Source organism: Lactuca serriola, chromosome 1, assembly GCF_051521515.1.
Source record: "Lactuca serriola cultivar US96UC23 chromosome 1, Lser_US96UC23_V15, whole genome shotgun sequence".
Classification (NCBI taxonomy): Eukaryota; Viridiplantae; Streptophyta; class Magnoliopsida; order Asterales; family Asteraceae; genus Lactuca; species Lactuca serriola.
The window spans coordinates 1,645,511-1,658,334 of NC_136408.1; positions in this window are offsets into that span (position 1 = coordinate 1,645,511).

A 12,824-nucleotide genomic window follows, 5' to 3' on the forward strand; every position below is an offset into this window, starting at 1 on the left:
GGTACCTGTCTACTGATTTCCTGAGAATACAAGCAGTTTTGAAAGAGTATCAGCATAAAACTTGTGAGTTCATAAGCATGTTTTGAGAGGAAAATCGGTTAATGAATAAATAAATGTATTTGTATGCTTCCAAGAAAATCCATTATTTTCTAGCGTATGTATTTTGTTACTGAATCTCATTGAATGTATTGTGCATTGTTTGATCGAATAAGAACCTCTTTTTACAAGAAAAACTTTGATTATCACCAGTATGTATAGTAGGTTCGGATGGCTCTGAAAACTGTAATATGTATAGTAGTTCTATTACTTTGTAATAAAACTAATTAAACTTATTTCTGTTCATACATTAATTGTATTTTCTTAGTACCAAATTTATGAGTTGTTATAACCATACTTGACCATTGAATTGCCTGAACGACGTTCTTCAGGCGTCGGAATCGAAATGACTTTGTCACCCAGGCCCGCCGACCTAACTGTAGCTAACAGTTATGGTGCGGGATTGTCAATCCCGTATAGATCTATAACAAACTCACGTTCCCCTTCCAGGAGACTCTGGTTATAATCTCAGGACTTTTGTTAGTACTTAGGTAATTACGCGAAGAATGCTCACTCATAAAATTATATATTAACGATTACATGTAAAGTAAAATGAATCCATTGAATTTAACCTTCTGTCTATATGTTTCAAAAGCTACACATTTAATAGTTTATATGTCTGGTTGCAGTGAATCTATAAACTATACAATGATATGATGATTTTTCCATAAACTATACCTATTATAGTTTATCTGTTCGTTCGTGCACTCGATTCATGTTTTACATTGAAAGTTCTGTGTTTATGATGAAAAATTCACTTATGCTCGACATAGTACAAAAGGGATAAAGTACTTATAAAAGTATAAAAAAATTGTTTGATTATATCAATTGCATCCGTGTTAAATTTAATGAAAATCCTTTTCGTACAAGTTTCACAAAATCATGTATGGTTGGCTTGTATCCCCCCCCCCCTGAAAACTTTTAAAATTCATGAAAGTGTAGGGGTATGAACTCACCCCTTTATCTGTTATTCGAATGTACGATCGATATAGGATGCTGAGTTTCAAACAAAGTTTCGAACACAAACGGATCCTATTAGCATATAAAGGCACATATATGTATCAAATTAGGGTATATCACAACTAGTTATGACAGGAAACCACCCTAGGGACCAAGAAACACTTGAAACTAAGTGTTAGAATCATATGTGATTGAATGAGGGAGGTGTACGACCACACAAAGGTGTGTACGGCCATGTGTGTACGGTCCATGAGTGTACAGTTGTACACTCATGAAGAAGTGTGCATTTGAGGTGTTTTTAAGGTCCTAACTTGCATCAAGGAGGTGTTTCAGGTCCCATGCATAGTCTAAATGAAGTTTAAGGCCATCAAATGAGCATCAATGAGGGTTTACGGCCCTATGAGGTGTGTACGGCCGTACAAGGGGTGTGCGCCCGTACACCCTTCATGTTCAAGATAAATTGGTCGATTTTTAAGGTGAATCAAGGCTAGGATCAAAGGTTTAACATGTCCAACTAGATGATAGGGGCTAAATTCTCACTTTGGATGGACTTTAAGGTGTGTCCGACCAACCTTATGAAGGTGTACGACCATGCTCCCTTCAAGGGATGAAGAACTTGTTGAAACATGAAGAATCAAGGCATGAATCAAGTGGTATTTCAAATATAACAAGTTAAAGGATGGAATACTTACGTTTTTGAAGGTCTTGATGCAAACTTGATGAAGGTAGAGAGAGAGAGAGAGAGTGTGTGTGTGTGTGTGTGTGTGTGTGTGTGTAAAGTGATGAATGATGGCTAAGTACCCCCTTATATAGGGGGAGTGTTCGGCCATGAGTGGGGGGGGTGTATGGTCGTACACTCCTTTTGAAGGAGTGTTTGGCCCGAATGTTATGGTATGAATTACAGTAACTCATCCCTAAACCCAAACATTGATTGTACTGAAATTAGAACACTTATGCGGACTCTAAACAATGTTAAAGGATAGCTTAAATGAGTTTGACTTCGATTGAATTGAATGGCTTGTACAAAAGAGGAATTTCAGGTTGTCACATCATAGGACTTTTTGAGTTCGACGGTCATAGTCGCGAGCATGATGCAATGGACTTTCGTGGCATCTTGCTCGTAAGCTTCAAAGGCAACGATCTCTTCGGGAGTAGTAGTGTTGACGTCGATTTCTTTCAGCTCCTTGTTGAGGACATACTCCTTGTCTTCGTAACAGGTAACCATTCGAATGTTATGAATCCACTCGTTGAAGTTAGACCCATCGAAAATCACCCTCCCACACAAATTCATGAGTGAGAATGAGCCGGAAGAGGTCAAGCCAGAAGCGTTGTTGTTGTTCGAAGTAGACATCTAAAATAGAAAAGAGACAAAGTTTGATTAGATAAGAATCCCCAATTAAACACCCAAATAAGAAAGTAGGGCTAGGATCCAACAACATTATTTGCAATTTAGAAGAGGGATGTCCTAATCTAAACATCAAATAATATGAAGGTAAGTGAATGTCGATTCACTAATTTCCACCATGAAAAATGAAAAAGAAATTAAGTTTTAAATGTATTGAAAACTCCTAGATCTTTTGAGATTCATTGAACTTTTCAATGGCATGTTTAAATCTCGATATGCCCTTCAAGTTTGTGACTGAGATACCAAGGATCACAAACCAGGTGTGAATAACCATGTAATTATACTTGGTACTCTCGATGTTACAAATTATCTAATGAATGTGTCGGTTAACCACACATGCTCCATTGATCTATGATAAACATCGAGTCACCTTTTTCCACCATTGCTAGTCCATATTAGTGTGCTGGTTATCCACACACGCTTCACTAACGACTTGGCAAGGGTACAAAGTGTAATTTCATGGAATAGCATCATTTCACATTTTTCCTAAAGTAACTAAGATTTGGAATTTTATAAAAAAAGAAAGATTTAGTTACTTTATTAATCATTATACTTTTAATGAGGAATTAGTTGCCCTATCCTACCCGTTCGACTAACGACCCTCCACCAATCAAAGAAGAGGTGGGTGAGAATGGACACCCATTAAATTGTCATTTTATAGGCAGCAACCTTATACCCCCTTATAGATCGGTTTCATGAATGAGGCCTACTAACGGTAAGACTAGCATTAATCTTACACACACACACACACACACACACACATATATATATATATATATATATAATTATTCTTATAATATTATAATAGTATAAGGGTTCAATTTTAAACTTGTAAAATTCTAGGGTTTAGAATTTAAATGTTTCAAAATTAAACTTTTTAATTAAAATTTAAATTCCAAGACTTGAGGGCAAGTTTTGAAACTTTTCAAAACATCTTTTAGAGCAAATTTGAAAATTTATTAATTAATCTTATTATTAATATTTATCACATAATTTGACCTAATCTTTTCCTTAACAAGATAATTCAAATCAAAAAATACAAATAATAATATTTATCTTATAAAATAAGTAATTATCTTCTTTTTGACAATTATCCTTCAATTGAATTGGGATAACCAATACCATATTGAAAAATTCGAGTTTTATCAATTAAAATCGTTTATGGTAATCATCCCAACTCAATTTTAGTCAAAATCCCGAAAAATCAGCCACCAGACGAGCCGACTCGCTGAGTCATAGAACTGGACTCGTCGAGTAGCCCTGACTTGTCGAGTTCATATAGGGACTCGACGAGTCCGTTAGTCAGAAGCATAATTTTTTGAGTTTTGAGCTTGAACAATTTATCTATGCATCAAAGACAAAAGAGAAACGATCAAGGCTCTGATGTCATTGTTGGGTTATAAGCAAAACAACATTCCTATGGTGTTCATGCAAACCCTAATTGCTTGGATCTAGTTTTCTATTTGTACATGCAAAATTGTCCGAGACTTGCAAACCCTAATCTAGAATACAACAAAAATTTGAATCAAAATAAATAAACTAGTAAGAATGTTACCTTTGATTGTTGCTTGAAGATCTTTAGCTTATGAGAACCTAGCACCTCAAATGCGATGCCTCTAATGAATCACAAACACCAAAGCAAGTTGGAAGATCTTCGAGAGAAGGGGAGGCTCAAAATTATCTCTTGGATCTCTAGGGTTCAAGTGGTAGCCAAAATATGAAGCATAGGGGTCCTTTATATAGGTGTGAGATTAGGGTTTCAATCTGTGTCCTTATCCGATTACTTAGCCACCAAGCAGCCCATAAGAACCTTCTGGATCCCTATCTTGGATGAAATCTTATGGGCTATCCATAAGGATTTCGTCCACCCTATCCCTAGGGTTTCTCAACCTACTTTGCAACTATCCAATAATTACAACTTTAGTCCCCAATGTTTAATTAATCTCTTTTGTTCACAAAATTAGTTCTTAATTAATTCTTGACGAATATTAACTAAACAAATATGATTTCTCCTTTAATATATTATTCATACAATATATTAATAAACCATAATAATCTCTTTCTCCATTAATCATCCAGTCAAGTTGCTCTGGTGAAGGCAACCCAAAAGGACCATGCTACAACCGGGTCAAGTACATACCAAATATAGTATTGGACTTAGACAGTAATCCAACATATATAACCTAATAGGCGGCGTTGGTGCCTTCGATCCGCAAGTATAGCGATGAAAACTCACCTCACGGTCTGAAAAATAGATGAATTGGTCACTCTCCAAATACTTCCTCTACAGACCACCTATAAAAATAACAAGGACCCAATCTCAAACTACTACTTAAATTTCCCAAAATGCCCTTAAGTCAAACTTGGTCAAGTCCATGGTCAAAGTTCAAGAGTCAAAAGTCAAAATCTCAACTCGGCTGAGTATGCCATGTGTCCTCCGTCTCTACGCATGGCATAGAGAATTCCACTCCAAATTACAGGGCTCTATCCCAGTACACATTGCATACTACCAGGTATACCCGACATAAATTTATAAAATATTACACAAAAATATAATTGCCCAGAAAAGTAAAGTATAAACCATATTTTGACCCAACAATCTCCTCCTTGGCTTATAGCTTTCTTTTCTTAATGACCCAACAAGCTCCCCCTAAAAGGTAGCTGGCTCTTCTTGTCAATCTTTAATGAGAGCTTGGCTTCAGCATTTATCTTCAATTTCTTCACAGCATCAGGATGAACATATGAATCTTCAATGAATGACTTCATCTTGAGCACTTGAGGTTTTCTTTAGAATTTAGCATTGAACGCACGTTGGGTGAGGAGGCTTGATGTACTGATTCTTGAAAGATAACGCTTTCAGCTTGAGAGTCTTCAGAGAGAACATCAGAGAGAACAAATCTTCTAGATCACTTCAGTAGGTACAAAGATAGCAGCAGACTAATTGAGGAGGCTTCAATGCAATCCGTCACATAATCTTCAATTTCAGCTTCACCTTGCTTCTGGGGTTGAAGGATTGAATGTTGAAAGAATGATCTTCATTTCTTGCTCCTTCAAATGAGAATTCTTCGATGCTCACGGACGAAGCTTTTGGCTCAGAAATCTTCAACACAAACTCCATGAGTCTTATCTATACCTGAAATCACTTTTCAAGACAAAACAAAACTAAAAGAAAACTTAGCACACAAAATAAAACAGAAACAAAAATATTTTTGGATTTTTTTTTCTGAACAAGAAATAAAACAGAAATAACACTATTTTTGGATTTTTAATTTTTGATTTTTTTATGATTTTTGAATTTTTCTGATTTTTTTTGTTTTTAATTTTTAATTCTCCCCTAATATTTAAATTAGAAGAAACTATGACAAATTTAACAAAAATAAAAAAGATATCTAACTTTAAGAGTGATTTGGGATCAAAGTTTTTAGACAACCTTTATCCACTTGTCGGTACCTTCCATATTCACATCTTTGTCTGGTCGATCGTCAGTATTGTGGTTCACTTAAACACGAAAAATTTGTGACAGATTTAGGACATACTATTTGTTACAAGACATGATGAACTAAAAAACCTAAAATTTATATCTGATCCTAATTTCTTAGATACTATATCTTAAGGTCTATTCATCTGACGACGACCAGGGATATTGTTGTCCACCTAAATTGAGCGGTGAGATCTATAGACAATCTGTATGAGTTCAATTTTAAGTGTACTGGAACGTGTTTCCCGCTTCCTGATATGCCCCAGCCATCAAGAACTTCCAGAGTACTCCTTACACCGGGTGAGCAGACAACCATTCAAAGAGAGAAGAGATTCAGAATTCTATTGCTAACTATTTCAGAGGGGTGGAGAAGAAGAAGGTTGCATATGCTGTGTACCAGGTCAGATTAGAAGTCACGCAAAGGAGACAGCATATGGCTAACAGATAAGAAGTATTTCACATATATATAGCCTGCAGAGAAATAAAGTTGCATATGTTGTGTACCAGGTCGGATTAGAAGTCACGCAAAGGAGACAACATATGGCTAACAGACGGAAAGAAAGAAAATGATATTCTACAGACCTAATTTATCGGAATTTACCAGTCGCCCCATCCAACCGGAATTAAGGACAAAATCCGCACATCGAGGAAAAGTTAAACCATGGTTCCAAGTACGGGTTCAATTAATGTGACGAGTAGATTCCCATATATATCTCCCTGCTCAACCTATCCGAGCGTCGTATTGTTAGGCTGAATGGATCTAACTAGGTCAAGATTTTTCAAGTCTATAAATTTCCTAAGTTCAACTCTGCCTAGTCAAGTCCATTTAAAATTTTTCGTGCCTATCGACGCATCAAACCAGAGCATAGACCCTTCTACTTTGGGTACGTTACGCAAACTCAAGTTGCCTGTTATCACTTGATAATATCACTTCCCAAAGCATCTCCCTCAAGCACATTTCATAACCAACATTTTTGTTTTTTGTTTTTTTTTTATTTTCTAATGTTTTTGGATTTTTTTTAAAATTTTCTAATTTTTGTTTTGTTTTTATTTCTCCCCCTAAATTTGTGCATAGGAGAGAAACGAAAGTAAATGCGCAAATTTAAACTATCCTAAAAACAAAATTTTGTCTTTAAAGAGAATTAGCTTAAGAAAAACACAGGAGTATAGAGAAGAAAACTCAAACCATAAGTCACCGATTGAATTTGCATCCAGAAGGTCGGAGAACAGCACGCGTAATCTCAGAACAGATCCAAAAAATCTTCATATTATTAAGCACTAACCCCATGTGATCCCTTCCTTTCTTCCTTTCCCGCAAGGACACATACTCTCAAACAAAGGTCTGAATGTTGTACAGTTGAGAGATGTCCCCCATCATGTGCCTGGAACAGCCACTACCAACAAACTGAAGTTTGATGATATGCCTCCATAGCTGCTCCGACATAGAGCGGGATCAGTTGGTCTTTGGAACCCAGTCCATTTTGAAACTGGGTCGACCTTTGTCATCAATGCACGATAATCTCTCCCATGACATATCATGCTTATCACAAACAGAAGATGTAGAAACGTTAGAAGCATTAGGAGATTTTGGAGATTGAGCCTTCGGAACCCATTTGTAGTTGGGTTTAACCCATTTCTTTTTCGATCCTATGGGTGGCTCAGTACTTTCTTTGGAACTTCATGTCGGCCGTTAAGATGACTTTGACCTAGTCGGTCTTGGTTTTACAGGAGCATCTCTTGAACTGGACTTCTTGGCCGACATTCCCTTCTTGCCCTTGCTATTTAGATTCTTGGCCTTATAGGATTGATTCTTGGCCTTCTGCGCATTCCAGTCGGCATTGTCTGAACGTGACTTTGAGGGGTTTCTTTTGAAAAATCTCCCTCTTGGCGCGTTTTGCCAGCCTTGTGCATAGTAGGGAACATATGAGCGATTAGGACAATTTATGGCAATGTGTCCAGGTGTTCCATAGTGAAAACAAGTCTTTTTCTTCACTGTGAAGTTATCTCTTCCTGCCCCTGGTGACGTATCCTTGCCTTGTCTCTTGCTTTTCCCACACGCACAGTTGCAACAGGCACTCTGTTTAGCTTGAAATGGTGGCCTGTATTTACCAACGACAGGTAGATTAGAAGCAACAGAATCAGAGTTCAAGGGGTCGTTTGTTTGTTCAGAAGAACTCTCCTTGTTCTCATTTTCTGCTACTTTACCTGCACATGAAGTAGCAACATTAGTATTTTCAACATTAATAACTCCTCCTGACACAAATCCAACTCGTTTTCCATATTTAAGATGTGCCTCCCTGTCAATTTCTTCTTGTTTCATAGGGATGGATGTGTAGTTATGATTGTAAGGAGGAGGTACACTATCATACCCTAGACCCTTGTTTTGATTCCTTTTAAACTGCATGCTTTGGTCTATCATATTTGCAACCACCTCACTTGAGAAATCATATTTTCTAACATCAAGTTTGGCGGTTTCAAACTTTCCTTTCAAAGATTCAACTTCAGCCACTAGCTCAGCATTTTGTTTGACTACATAATCATAGTTTTCACATTTGTTACTGTAGTCTTCTTGAAGTTTCCTAAAGTCCTTGGTTTTTGCTTCCAACTCAGCCTTCAGGGGTTTCTGTCCTTTCCTGAGTTGATATCCTTCATATCTCAGGTCCTCAACTTCTCTTTTAAATAAATCAATTTGATCCCGAAGAAATTTAATCGTATCTTCACATGATTGAGAACATGAAACTTCGCATGAATGAGAACACGACTCTTCATTGACCGGAAGGTTTGCTGAACTCATTGTTTTCCGACAATTCAAAGCGTTAAGTTCTTCTTATTTCAGCAATATTAAGACAATTGAGATCTTTTGTCTTCTTGATGACAGCTACATTCATATCCCATGATTTTGGAAGTGAATTCAATAGCCTTTTGTTTATCTTAGATTTTGACAAGAAGATCCCAACTATATTCATCTCAGTAGTAAGTGTGGTAAATCACTGCAACTGAGCTTCCAGGGTTTCTCCAGGGATATAATCGAACATGTTGAAATTTTGTCTTAAGATATCCTGACGACTCTCTTTCATGTTTTCAACTCTCTCGTAAACCTTAAAATCAATTAAAAAGCACAACTAGAAGCTAAGATAAAAATTAAACATCAAATTTAAAATGCCTTTTTTTTAAAGTCAACCTTAAAAGTCAAATTTTAAAAAATTAAACTCAAAATTCAAACTTAAAAGTCAAATCGAAAAGTTAAATTTGAAATTTTAAAAGTTAAACGAAAAAGTCAAAGCTTAAAATCAAAGGTCAAACCTAAAAGTCAAAATCAAAATTTGAAATAAAAAGTCAAAAATTAAAAATTAAAATTTTTGGTTGAAAAAGATATTTAAAAAGGAAAGAAATTGATTTTTGGGGTTAAAAGTGTCAAATTTCGAAATTAGGGTGCGGTTGGAAATGTTTAAATTTAAAATATCGGAGGATTGAAACAACTGATCAGCTGGTCGAGTTGGCTAAGCGGGCTGTGTCAATGACCTAGAGGTCGCAGTTTCGATCCCTGATACCCCCAACTTCGCGTCCCCCCCTTTTTATTAAAGCGCGCCTGTAGTCCAATTAAGCTGCCGAGCCGAGCCGATTCTTCAAGCCGCGATCCAAGCCGAGCCGAAATCCGAGCCGTATACTTCCAACCGAGCCGCAAGCTCGGAAACCCTAGCCGCAAACACGAACTCCGCCGCCGGCCGTGAACAGTTTCCGGCCGTGAACTGTTTCCGGCAGTAAGCTCCGGCCGAAAACCCTTCAACGATTACGTGAAAAACAGCGATTTTTTGACTTTGAAGCTCCAAAACTCGATCAAAAACCCTTTTTTATGAAAAACACGAAGAACAACCCCCCCCCCCCTTATTTTTGCGAGATCTATCCAAAAACGCAAAAATATTTCGAAAATAAGATCAAATAATGCTCCAAAATAGAGTTTGCGGCCCAAGAACTACAATTCACGGTTGATGCATTTGATTGGTTTGCGGCCGTGAACTCAGTATTTACGGCCATAAGCTTGGACCGAGAACACAGAATCTTCGATTTTTGGATGAAACAATAAATCCTTTTGACTGATGCAACCAGGCTCTGATACCAATTATAAGTCCCTAATTTGCCTGTGTATCAATCAAATCCGTTTGATGGTACGGAATCCCAATCAAACGGATGATGTCAGATCAAGTAGAAGAGAAGGAGAAGAAGAATAATATGATTCTTGATTGAATTGATTAGAATGAAGTTCCCTTACACAAAAGATTCACACACACATAAAAGCTTCTGTTTCTCTCTGGCCGTAAACTCTCTAGGGTTCATCAATCTCTACTCCTTACCCTAACACCTCTATTTATACTAGGGAACATGGGCCAGAAACAAATGGGCCGTAAATGAGTTTACGACCGTAAACTCAGCCGTAAACTAGGCCATAAATTCATAAAATATTATACAAAAATATAATTGCCCAGAAAAGTAAAGTATAAACCATATTTTGACCCAACACTACGATATTAGAACTAGCATGTAAACGTTTCGGAGTGATAAGGACGATTTAAACGTCTATCCTAAATAAAGATCTAAATTCACCTTATTCGGTGTATAGATCAAGATGGAAAGGACCCGTAGCGGAAATGTGAATGCAAATGGAGATAGGAACCAACCCCCAATGGTTCAGCAAATACCTGTTGTAGAAGAAGTAGCACCTGAGCCAGTCACCATGGCTAGAGTTCAAGCCATGATTCGGGCTATGCTAGCTGAACAAAGGGAAGAAATGAGACAGATGCTCCATGAAAATAGGGATGAACCTACCATACATATTGAACCGACGGAGCCAGTTCCCGAGCAATCTGAGGAAGGGAACTACAGCGGCCAGTGAGTCAAGTAGGGACTCAAGGTGAGCAAAGGGATGGCCCAGAAGGGAGAAACAACAAGGATGGGCGGATGTACAAAAATTTCTTGGGTGCGAAACCACCAAGTCTCTCAGGAAGCCCAAAGCCTGTTGAGATTATGGACTGGATCTCCAAGATGGAGATGGTGTTTTAGAGCTGCGACTGCAGCGAGAAGCAGAAGACTGTCTTCGCTGTGAGATAATTGAAAACTGGAGTCTTGAGCTGGTGGAAGCTATTGGCAGATACAATTCCATGAGGAGAAGCTCTGAAAATGTCATGGAATGAGTTCTTGGAACAACTGAAGGTGCAATACTGTTCATAGATAGATCTGATTGATCTGAACAATGAGCTCCAAAATTTGAAGAATGGGAGAATGAGCATCGATGACTATGTTGTTGCATTCACGGAAAAGATGAAGTTGTTCCCATACCTAGTGCCAACCGAACTTTCCAAAATTGAGAAGTTCGCAAATGGACTGTCGGCTGACTTTGGCCCAACAGTCAAGATGGAAACCACTCTGAAATCAGCTATTCGAGCAACTAAGAACGTGGAGACCCAACAAAAGGAAAGTTTTCTGGAAAGGGGTGAGGTTGGTGAGAAACGGAAGTTCGATGGATCCTCGAAGTCCAACAAGAAGAGTAGATTCTCGAAGTCTGGTTCGAGAGGAGGAGGATTAGAAGCGAAGTGGTGTGACAAGTGCAAGAAGAAGCACTCTGGGAAATGTGACAGAGGGGTCACTTGTTTCAAATGCGGAAAGCCTAGGCACTATGCCAATGAATGCACCCTCATCCAGAAGGTTTGTTATGGATGTAATGAAGAAGGGCACATTTTGAAGGACTGCCCGAAGAAGAAGGAGGCAGGAAGACTCAACATACCACCGAAGCCGAAGGCGAGAGCCTTCCAGATGACGCTCGAGGCTGCGAAGGAGGCAGCAGATGTCGCTTTAGGTACCTTTCTTGTAAATGGTTTCCCGCAAATATACTATTTGATTCCGGAGCCAACTACTCCTTTGTGTCGCATAAATTTGGTGGGAAATTAGCATTGCCTGTAGAAAAACTTGATAATGCCCTGATTGTAGAAGTTGCCAGTGGCAAATTCGTACCTGTTAGTAATCGTATTAGGAACATCGTCATTGACCTAAACGGAAACAAATTCCATGAGGAGATATTACCCATAGAGTTAAACGGTTTCGACATCGTTTTGGGTATGGATTGGCTTAGCGCCAACAATGTTGAGATTCAATGCCGAAAGAAGATAGTAAGGGTGAACCCACTCGGAAGGGAATCATTTATGGTGTACTGGGACAAACGCAGAGTGAATTCTGGAATCATCTCCCTGATGAAAGCCAGGAAATGTTTGTCCAAAGGATGTGCATCGTACTTGGCATTCGTAATCGATGCTAAGAAGGAGAAGAAAGAGGAGCAGAATATACCGGTGGTGTCTGATTATCCGGAAGTCTTTCCCGATGATCTTCCCGGATTACCGTCGGATAGACAAGTAGAATTTCGTATAGACTATTGCCAGGAACAACACCGATAGCGAAAGCACCATACCGATTAGCGCCGACGGAGATGAAGGAGCTTACGACGAAATTTTAGGAGCTGTTGGACAGCGGTTTCATTCGACCTAGTTCATCATCCTGGGGAGCTCCGGTGTTATTCGTGAAGAAGAAGGATGGAAGCATGAGAATGTGTATAGACTACCAAGAGCTGAATAAGGCAACAATGAAGAACAAGTATCCCTTGCCGAGGATTGATGACCTATTCGATCAGCTGCAAGGTTCGAGCTACTTCTCAAAGATCGATCTTAGGTCAGGATATCATCAGCTAAAGGTAAGAGAGCAGGATATTGAGAAGACTGCATTCAGAACGAAATATAGACACTACGAGTTCTTGGTTATGTCATTCGGACTAACCAATGCTCCAACAGCATTCATGGATTTGATGAACAAGGTCTGTAAACCATTCCTCGATAAATCCGT